Source organism: Nesoenas mayeri, assembly GCF_963082525.1.
Source record: "Nesoenas mayeri genome assembly, chromosome: 2".
Taxonomy (NCBI): domain Eukaryota; kingdom Metazoa; phylum Chordata; class Aves; order Columbiformes; family Columbidae; genus Nesoenas; species Nesoenas mayeri.
In genome coordinates, this window is record NC_137543.1 from 120,317,886 (window position 1) to 120,328,940 (window position 11,055).

Consider the following 11,055-nt stretch of genomic DNA (forward strand, 5'->3'; position numbering starts at 1 on the left):
TCCAACTTGAAAGAGCAGTGAGGCATCTCACACAGTTCTCAGAGCTCTGCACAAGATGTTTTTGCATAATGGCCATCATGGTGAGCCTCGTTCAAATTCGTGCAATAAAAATACCAAGCTTTCTACACTGAAGGGAAATACTTTGTGAAATTTTTGAAAGGTCATATAAAATTCTAAAGAATCAGGATGCTGGTGGTGCCTTTAAGAAGGAGACTCATCTTTGTTTTAGTCTACTACTTCTGTAAACCTAGGCAGTTCTGTGGATATTAAATGTTGTGCTATTCAGAACTGTCTATCACTTTTAATGCCTTTGAGACTTTAAGTGACTTTTAATGATTATTAAATCAGGATGATAATACAGTAATTTTATAAATATAAACATTTTATACAGTTTTGTTGCCAGCGTTGCCTTGAATTTCCACTTAAATCATTTTGAAATGCTTAAATATTTTTCCATTCTAAACCTGTGGTCTTTTTTAATGTATTATGCTTTTTTTGTCTTAAGAGCTTTCTAAAGTATTTTGTAATCATTTTTTAAAATAAAATAAAATACTAGTAAATAACTTCAGTGTTTCTCGTTTCTGCTGCTTTGACTTGGTGTCGCTATGTAGTTCTCCCAGAGCAAACAGTAGGAAATAACATCATTCTTTGTTCCTGGTTTGGAGGAAAGAGCTTGCATTGTGTTTGTCTTTTACTGGGGAAGAGGGTCCAACTTGCAAAGCTGGATATTCTCACTGCAGGTTTCCAGGAGGAAAGGTCCAATAAGGTCAGTATTGCCTCATACCACAGGGTCCAACCAAACTAGTTGACACTAATAGTTTTTACAGCCACCATGGTCTATAGGTTACTGTGACAAGCGCAATTCAAGTGCTGCTTTCCTATTGCCTTGGTTAGTTGGAGCCGAAAAATATGAAGTAGCAAACTTGTTAAAGGAAGTGGCGCAAACTAGCAAAAGGTGATAAGAGCAAATAGTTTATTCCGGTGTAGACTGAGTTACTTGGTTGAGGGGGAGCTGCTGGATCCTTTAAAATGTTTGATTGTTAGTGGCAGAGGGCAAAGAAAAGGAAATAAACCTGCATGCTTTCTGGCAGGGTACCTGTTTTGTCTCCTAATCCTACAGATTGCTATGACCTGGTGGTGATCTTGTAAACAGGGGGAGCATGGCGCCTTTTCATTATTGGCATTGAAATTGGAATGGCAAAGTATATTTTTCTTTATATCCTAACGTTAAAGGTGAAATTGTCTCTTTGATGAAATTGCCAGAGATGAGTGTAACCATAAGGATTCATAAGGGGAAAAGGCCTCTAACACTTTTAATTAAATTCGAAAACTAGATGCAAGAAAACAATTGAGGCAAAATGTTACATTAAGTAAGTGTATGTCAGTGGTGGATTTTCACGGCGTGAGAAAAAAGCTCAGAAGTCCTAAGATTAATGAAGATTTAATAATTCTAGAAGCGTGACAACTCCTTTCTCAGGAGTGTAATCCAAGTTATGTTACTGTAAATGATCGGAATGGCGCAGCAGGGCAGGAGACGGGCTGGCAGTCTGCGGCTTTACCGGCACCACCGGGTCACCGCTGGCTCAGCAGCTGCTGTTCGGGGCAAGGATGCGTTTCCTTGTGTTCGGGTGGGCAACCAAACAATGGTAACTACTCGCCAGGGGTTTGGGTTTGACCTCTCTTTGGGTTCAGAGTAGCTATTCTTTGCCTGCTAAAGGAAGCAGAAGGAAGGCCGGTGATGTTCTTTGCCTTCTCTTCATGCAGTTGGCGGCACAGGAATCCACTGAGAAGCTGCAGGAGAGAAGTTTGCCCACAAGAGGGCAAAGATGATCTTGTGATTGAAATTATGTACTCTGAAGGACTTCACCCTCTTCCCCCCTGTATTTTCAGTGGAATTGAAGCCCCCTTCCCCTTTTCTTTTGTCGGTGCGGCTACAAACGGAACTGTGCATTTTAGTGATGCTGTTTCCAATCATTTGCTTATTTCTCAAAACCTGAAGGTTTTGGGATAATATAATCAGATCAATATTGTCTCAAGATCCTTTACCTATAAGCAGTTTGAAAGGGTTTTAGTTTTTATTCTTTTTGTCTTGTAACCTGTTAATGAGATATTTTTAAAATTCCTTTTTATTACAAAGTGAAGCTCCAGCTGCATGCCTACATCTGCACCTATAATGCTGTACCATGGCTTGGAAGATTTTTGTGGCCAGGACTACGCTGTGGTATTCAATGAAAGGTCTGTGGGTCATGGGTGGGAGAAGAAAGGAATGGGGAGTACCTGAGCATTTCCTGGACTCTTAGGAAGTTAAATGAGAGAAGCTTATTATCAAAAAAATGCAAATTAGTCATGCTGGAAAAAATTCAGGGTCTACAAACAGACATGTTGGCAAACATAGCTGTAATGCATGCCAGACAGGGCTTCTTGCAATTCTGGTCCTCCCCAGGCACCCCAGCGAAACTTGCTTTGACCAGCCCACGTGTCCTGATCACTCATTCCATTTATTTCTTATGAGCTATTATCTCTTGGCTGAATATTAGAACAGGACTGGGAAAATAAAACAGACTTGGCTGTTTTGAAGTTGGCAAGTCCTGAGGTGAGAGTCAGGGCTTCACAAAGAGGTGACAACATAAGCACATTCTTCTGTAGCGTGACTCATGTGCAGCCAAGATGAGGACAGCCAAATCCAGGCAGCTATCTGTTGCTAGATGTGCTGCAAAGTTTGGGGTGTACTTCAGAACTCTGTTTTCAGCCCTCACTTGGACATACTGAAAGCATAATATTTTAAGACAAAAGCATGACAAGTATTTTGCTATCATTTGCCCAAACCTTGCCTAGAGGATGGTGGAATGTTGCTCAAAATAATGGAAGTCTGTCTGCGCTACAGCCCTCCTTTTAGGTATTTCCCTTGGCCCAGCTGTCGCTCTTCCAAAAATATCAGTGCAGACATGATTCTGAAATCCCCGTTCCTGTTGAACTGTAGATGAGGAAGGAGCTGTTACTTAATTGTTCTGTAGTGTCTGCACACCATTCACTAAAGACGTGGAGTTGCTACCCTGGTGCAAGCAAATCAGCATCCTCAGAAGGGGGGACAGACTCACACCACCTCTATTTTTATTGTTAACACAACACCCATTTTCACTCCCTTTTATGCCTGCCTGCTCTGTTTCGAAGGCTGTAGATCACGTTATTGACACTCACATGGTTAAAGCCCTGCTTCCAATTCCTGTCCCTCAAACCTTAACTAAACCTCCCTATCAGTGCAATTCATGCCAACAAGAGCTTTGGCTAAAGCTCTGCCTCCCGGTTTCTCAACCCAGTTGGGATACAGCAACTACGGAGGTCTATCTGAGGGGGGTACAATACAGCTCTAGAAACAACTGTCTCGTTAACATAAGCCTGTCTCTCTTCTGCCTCACAATCCTCTTGCTCAAAAAGGCTTGTTTTATGAATGAGCAAATGTTGTCCTTGACTTGATACCGTTTTTTTTTTAATTGTAAATGCTTGTTTCTGGCAATTGTGCCTCTCATTTGAGGGTAACAAGGGCATAATTATTCAGCTCTCATGCATCACAAACTGCTGAACATGAGGTATTAATGGAGTGCTTTGCTGCCACCATAGCTTAATAGCTACAGCTGCGGCATTGTGCTCTTGTTTGGCTGTGGTTCATGAAAAGGGGGATGCAGATCATTAAGTTTTATGTTAAGAGTGATTTACAGATGTAGAAATAACAGTAGACTGTGCTAGATGGACATAGCACTTCTGATTTAAAAGGAGTTATTATAAAAGCAGAGCCGTGATTTGTACTTGTGGTGGTACGAAGTAACCAGCACCAGTCCACCGCATACAACCCCTAATAGTCTCAATAAAAGAAAGTCATGTTAGTGTACTTGTGTGTTCTGCCAGTGCTGTACTGAGGGAGGAAGGGAAATCATACTCTACCATCACAGCTGGCTAGCAAATGTAATAAAAGGAAGCTGCAAATGGATGTTTTTGGCTAGCTCCAGGCTTTGAGACGACTGAAAACTCCTAACCTGGTCTCTTCCCATCCACCCCGTTATCACATTAGCTCTGTTAAGTGCTGGAATTAAGATGTGGGTGTTGCCCCAGCTCCACATGAGACAGTAGAAGGGGTGTCATCTCCTCAGCCCTTCCTTGAGATGTTCCAGCAGGGAGGACATGCTCCCCTCGTAGCTGACGGAGGACGATGTAGCTGAAGGAGGAGGATGCACATCTAGAGGGTGAATCAGAGGGAACCGTAGCTACTGCATTCTGTGTCACTGCTGCCGTGATTCACCCTTGCCCTTCTGTTTCTTCATTGAATACGCAGCTGAGAATGGTTAGGTACTAAGGCTAGTCTCATGTAAATGCCTCCAAGAGACACTGTGGTATTCTGTTGGCAGAATGGCATTTACTCTCTTTAGGCTGTAAAAACAGGAGCAGGGTGAGTGCTGTCTCAAATTTCCTAGTCTGTCCTTGTATGCCTAAAGGTTGGGTGTCTCTCAGTCTACACCTGCGGGCTTTTTCCACCAAGGTTTCTAGAGCCTTGCTAAAATTCCTCCTATGCCAAGAGGGCTGCTTGTCTGTTGTTGCCCCTCCTGTACCAGTGCAAACATGTAAGAAAAGAACAAGTGTTCCAAGCACAATGTAGCAATGACTCTGTATTAGTGGCTCGGGGATATTCACCTCTGTGGGGAGAAATGCCCCACCACTCTGCTTGCCCTACCACATCATCTGCGCCCACATCAGCTGCGATTCAAATGCTGGTGTACTGTTGACTTTCTGGTAGCCCCTTTGTCAGCCACAGAACCATGCAGGTGTTTCCTTCACCACCAGATATCACTTTTTTTCTACACGTACCCACACATGCAAAGCACAGAGCACTCAGTCTGCTCCTTTTCCGCTGTGCTATTCCCTCTTTTCCCCAGGTGCTGGCTTTGCCACGCAGCTGCCTGTCTGCCTTTGCTGCCTGTGGGGACAACTCTCAGTCACAGGCGAGAGGGCTCTGAAGGTGACATACGTGGCAGCACCTCTGTGTGCCAGGACATGGCTGAAATCATTTTAGGGCCAGAGTAACCTGGGGTTTTGTAGCAGCGGGACACCTGTGCCTTCCTGTGTTACTGCACACTGCTGGCTGAACTTCCTGTGACAGCGAGGAGGGCAGGGCTGCTGCTTTTTTGATAATGCTTTAGAGGTTGCAGTTTATTGCTTTCAAATGGTTGCTTTGTGCATTGCTCTTTTTCTAGGTCTGTAAACATCTAAAGAGGAGTCATATATGAAATCTAAAACATCTTGGGCATTTTGAATTTAACTCATTTCAAGCCAGGATCCACAAAAATGCCATTTCACTGAAGTCATTCTATCTATGTCCTAATCCTTTCTTCTGATTCAAAAGCTCTGTCCTTCTTGGCCAGCTGGTACTCTGAAGCACACACTCTGCTCAAATACAGGTCTCACCTGAGAACCGGTTAGCACTTGCCTAGTGACAAAACTGCTTTTGAAAATATTTGTCTTTATATGGCTTACTGTAAAGTTATAGTTCACCAGTACGCAAAAAACAGGTGCTGCTGGAGGTCTTATCATGTTCAGGAAGCAATATGACAACATAAAGCTGAGGAACAGCACTGTTCTGAGCTGCTGGCTCAGAAAATGCCAGGAAGCGCCGCTACTCTGTGGTGGATCCTTGACTTTACCTTCCTCATCTGCACTTTCTCTTCTAGCTCTGCCCTCCTTATTCCCTACCACCCCAAAAGGGAAGGCCCCTCTCAACCTCCTTCTTATGAACCCACTCATCATTTTACTGTCCGTCCAGCACATAACAAGCAGACACAATATCATGCCTTTGGGTACTCAACACTGGCTTCTTAAAGCCGAGCTTTCACAACACTAAGCCAAAACCATGCCAATGATTCTGATATCTAAATTCTGCCTCCACGTAAAACTGCAAGCTTGTCTTGGCAGCCACCCCACCCTTGAGGCAGGAATATCCTGTGGTGGTACAACTCTCTTTTTTCATTTTCTTTTCTAACATTGAAGCTTCCTACCTGTGTGAAGCACGGCTTTTGGGCATGGCCAGACAGCTTCACGTTCACCGTCAGAGCAGCTCAGACAGAAGTTTGGCAGAGGGCAAAAAATACAGACAGGTTTTTTTTTGCCAACTGTCCTGAGGCAGAGGGGCTGGTCTGGGCAGGTGATGTGAGTTTGTTTGATACTTAATAAATTGGCAAGTCATTAACCCAGTAAACAAGCACGGTTGTGAGATGATAAGAGCATAAAGCTACTTCATCAGTTATAAGTATGGCCTTTTAATTATTTATTTTTTTAATGCAAGCTCCTGAATCATGGGTACTCACTCTATACTGGTCAGTCTCCAGTAATGGCACATATTTACCATACTGGCCGTGAGAAATCAGAGTGCTGACGCAGGGGACTGGCTGAGGCTGATGGACTCTGGGACAGGTACTAATAGAACAGAAATGAACTCTGGAGTAGCCAGCTGTGGCTGATCAGTGACCTCTAGAAGGGATAAGCGTGGGAAAGGAGCAGCCAACAGCACTTACTGCTTTTCCTGTTTTCCAGCTGCTGTTGTGCTGAAAAAGAGTAATCATCTTTCTCCAGGAGAGGAAGATGACACACACCAGTGCAACTTTCCAACCTGCTTCCACGTAGTGAGGTTAAACAAGCCCTGGGACCAGGGACCGAAACCATGAGCTGCCTGTTCCCAATGGGATGGCCTCACAAGCACGCAGCCCTCTGCATCTGCAGTGGAGCGAGAGGTAATACAAGGGTACGGCACCTGCACTCCGGTCTGCAAACTGAAATGGCCTGAGCAGGAGAGCTGCTTAAGAATACCCTAGAGATTTGTGGTGAGAGCTCTCTCCTGTCACCTGGGTGTAAATCTCTGCAAGCAGAAAGAACATGATGTAGGCCTCCCACAGCCCCTTCCCGTGGTACCCACTTCTCCTCATCTCACACCAGCAGCATCTCCTGGATGCCACCCTGATGTTAACCTCATCAGTAGGGCCCAGTGATAGGTAACTCCAGCTCTCCTTGGCTTTCATGTGACACCGAGCCTAAGCAGGTCTGTACTTCTGCCCCTAGCCAGAGGGATGGCCAAGTGCCCTGGCCAGCACACAGCCTCTCACGCTCAGCAGCAGCGTTTTGCTCCATGATGTCTCTAAGAACAGTGGAGCCTTGAGCAATTTTAAGTTTAAGAGTGCAGAACATGTGGCAACTTGATGCCATATTCCACAGCAGCCTCTGGGTCAGGTTTAGTGCATCATCCTGTAGCTTTCACAGAACATGGTAATCCCAGACACATGGTATGAAGTGTACATAGCAGACAAGCAGTAAAGAGACTTTCCTATTACTCCAGGCAGGTCTGCCCTTTAAGTACTGACACAGCCAGAAACCGTTGACATCTGCCAGCATTTCTATTAGTGCATAATGTGCTCACATTAGTTCCTCCTCTCATAAGCGTTCTACTAATGTTTGCACCTGCTCTTCCTTGTCTCCTGCTCCTTTTTGTCCTAATAAGCTCTTAGTACTCTACCCTGGAGCATCACTTAACACCCTGCATATCCCCCCCCACCTTCATGAAAAGTTATCATTATCCTAGCATCCTGCTATCCCCTCTATACGTAGCAATTTGTACCCAAAGCCTTTTAGCAGCAAAGAACCCATTCCTTCGTAGTTCACACAACGCAAAACACAACCATTTCAGAGCAACATAAAAAGTGTGCAAGCTGTCACATAACCTGCAGTGTCCTCATCCAGCACTGGGGCCCTCAAGCTTTTCAAAGCCACCCTTCCTCTTTTTTTCTGAAGTTTCGTTTCTTCTTCTCATCTTTCCAGTTTCTGCTTGACAAAAGGACAAAAGGACTATTCACTCTTTAACCCACAGAGCTCAAATATCAGGGTTTACTGCTTTTTTTTTTTTTCTCAGTATGAAACAGTTTGTGTTATACCACCTATTTTCTTCTCCCAGCTTTTCAGTAAAAGTGAACCCCAAACTCTACCTATGCTGTCTCAAAGTACATACTACACTCATCTTGGAGCTGAAGGGGATGGACAACTTTTGGATAGGATAGTTGCAGACCAGCACATCCAAACACAATAGCAGGGGAACAGTTTTTTCTGTGGCTCCTCCTTCTTGTCCTCCGGTTATAGAATGTATTCTGATACTCCCCAGAGAGAAAGTCACTGCTCTAGCAGAGGAAGGAAAATAAATGAGCAAGACAACAATCTGATTCTCAAAGCCATTACATCATCCAAATAGCAAATATAGTTTATTTCTAAAACAGCTGGAATCCCACATTTGACAAAGCTGCAGACAGATGGAGCTTTCAGAACCAGGCTGACACTGAAGGAAACTTAAAACACTTTTGCTGGCAGAGCTGCAGTACTGAGGTGCCAAAGTCCCTGCCAGACAGAGCTGTCATACACAGATGCTGTTAAGAGTTGGTGATACCAGCAAAACTTGTGCGTTTCTTGGTAGACAAGTTTCACACGAAGGATTTGGGGGGCGTGAGGAAGCTTTGGGAGCAGAGATGTCAGCTTTCCAGACTGAAAGCATCCCATGGTTCTATGAAAGCATCTGATGGGTCTATGGACCCAGCACTGTCATAACAGCAAAAGCTTCAGGCACACATTAGACCTGTCGACAGGCCCAAAAAACAAAAGGGAACTTATAATTTACTTGTCTTGATCCAGTATAAGCAAGCACACTTGCAGCAAAACGTATTCTTTGGACAATCACAGAGCATAATTCAGAAATTCTTTGGTCGTTAGACTGCATGAAATTCCCCAATTTTTTTTCCCCTCTGTGGTGACAAGTGACAGGATGATGTGGCAGGCTGAAAGAAAGATGGCAGTGTAGTGCCAGGAGAGGGGGCATGATTCCAGCAGAGAGTGGGAACAGCCTTTTCTTCAGAACAAGCTCAGGCTCCAGCCCCAGTCCTTAGCAAGTGCTTCCCCTCGCTGCCACCGCAATGCTGAGGTCTCACCTGTGTTCACCCTGCATGCAGCAGAACTTTGGCTTCCCACAGGATTGCTAGGAGGGGTTAAAACTTGTAGGAAGGTGCCTGCTACCTATCTGAGGTGGTATCTCAGGAGGTAAAGGAGAAATAGAGCACTTCTCTTTCCTTTAGGGGAACAGAAGAGGTTGTATCCTTAAATATCTACCATGTCAGTCCAAATTAAAATCTGAGTGCTGGTTTCCAAAAACCGTAGTTAAGTCAGTCTTGGCAGGAGAATCGGTGATCAAGCACCCCTGTGTGTGTGTGTGTACCTTATTCTGCAGGTATTTTCACTCAAAATGCCCACAATGAAGTCCCTTGATATATACGTCCTTTGGACCGGTCCTGTGCTGGCAGGGCAAGGAAACCTCAGCCATCACTGACTCTGCTGACAGTGGATTTCTAGCTGAGAAGGATGTCTTGTTCTCTTAAGCCTGAGAGCCCTTGAGGCATGCTCAGTTGAGGTCATTAAAAAGAAAAAAAGCAACTCATTTCTGACCAAACACAAAATATGTCATCTGAAGGTATGGGGCTGAAAAGCAGGCCGAAGTTAAACATAGTAAAGAAATAAAAAATAGTCAATATGAAATTAATAACGTTGTAACTGCCTGTTATATGGTTTTATTTGAATAATCCTCTGTATGAGTGTCAAAGCAGTTTATGTGGGAGTGAATATATGTATCTTCATCCACAAAGAGCAGACTTTCGGGCTTTCAAATTGTTTTCTGCTCTATGTTGCTGTAAATAGGGCACTTATGAAAAAGAACAGCAAGGAGAGTCACAGAAACTGTTTCCAGGTTATCTGCTCAGGTATTTTCATTTATTTACTCAAAATTTGTGATACTTTAGCAGCTGGTCAGTGTTTCTTGTCAAAGAGTAAAAAAAGAAAAGAAAAGAGTAAATATATATATATTAGGATGAAAAAAAAAATAAGGTGGCAACAAATGGCAACATATGATGACCTGCTATGTGGCATGAGAAGAATTTTCTGAAAAGACCATTAAATTACTTAGCAGTATTGCCACAGAATTTCAGTCAAATAGAAAAAGGCATAGCAGACCAGAAAATGCTTTTTTTCTCCAGATTTGACCTGGTAAATTGTATAAATCCTACTTTTTTGCAGAAACCTGCTGCACCTTCATGCAGTTGTTCTGACAGAAAAGACCGACTTATAATACAAGTTCTACTTCGCAGCCAGACACAAAAGGGGAAGCACCAAGGAGGAAGGGCCTGTGCTTCTCTTCTTCCTACGAAGAATTTCCAGCTCACCAGAGATGGATGGCAAAGGAGAGAAAGACAAAGATTCCAAGAGGCATTTTCTCAACCTCAGAGTTACACGGAACTTCACAACAAGACCAGGCTGGGCAAAACTGAACCGTTCTGTCCAGGCTCTGGGGAAAGTCTCCAAAAGCATGAACCCCAGCCAGCAGAGGCAGAGGGAGGGACAAACCGCACGTAAGGGAGAGAAAAAAGCACATTGTTCCATTCACAATGGACTTTCCGTAGACACTGTTAGAATCCAAAGAGAATAATTTAATGGAAATTTTTCTACAGAAGAGGTCTTACAAATACGCATTTTATAAATGACTATTGTCAAAAGGAAAAAAAGTGATCCCATAAAACTTAAAAACCCATGTTCTTGGGTATGTACTTTCCTGTATTTGTCAGAGGGAAGTTTTTAAGAATAATCTTTGATTGTTAGTAACCTGTAAAAATCAGTGGAGAAAAAAAACAAACCAACAATTTAATCATGTACTGTTGGGGCTCAGGGGAGTGTTTGCACTGATGTATTCAAGTTGCAGTTCATGATCTTTGATGCTGGCTGAGCTGATGTTAGAAAAAGTCCACAGTTCTGATAGAAAGAGGTAACAAAGACTTGGGTCAGCTTATCCAGGCACGAATCAGTTTATAACAGTTCCTTCATTAAACAAATCATCATTGGAAGTTAAGAATCAGGTAGGAAATTGCGGGATTTCCTTTCTGTAAACAGACGGAGGAAATCAGAAGCAGTTTCTCCATCCCTCTGAAAGCAGAACCAAAT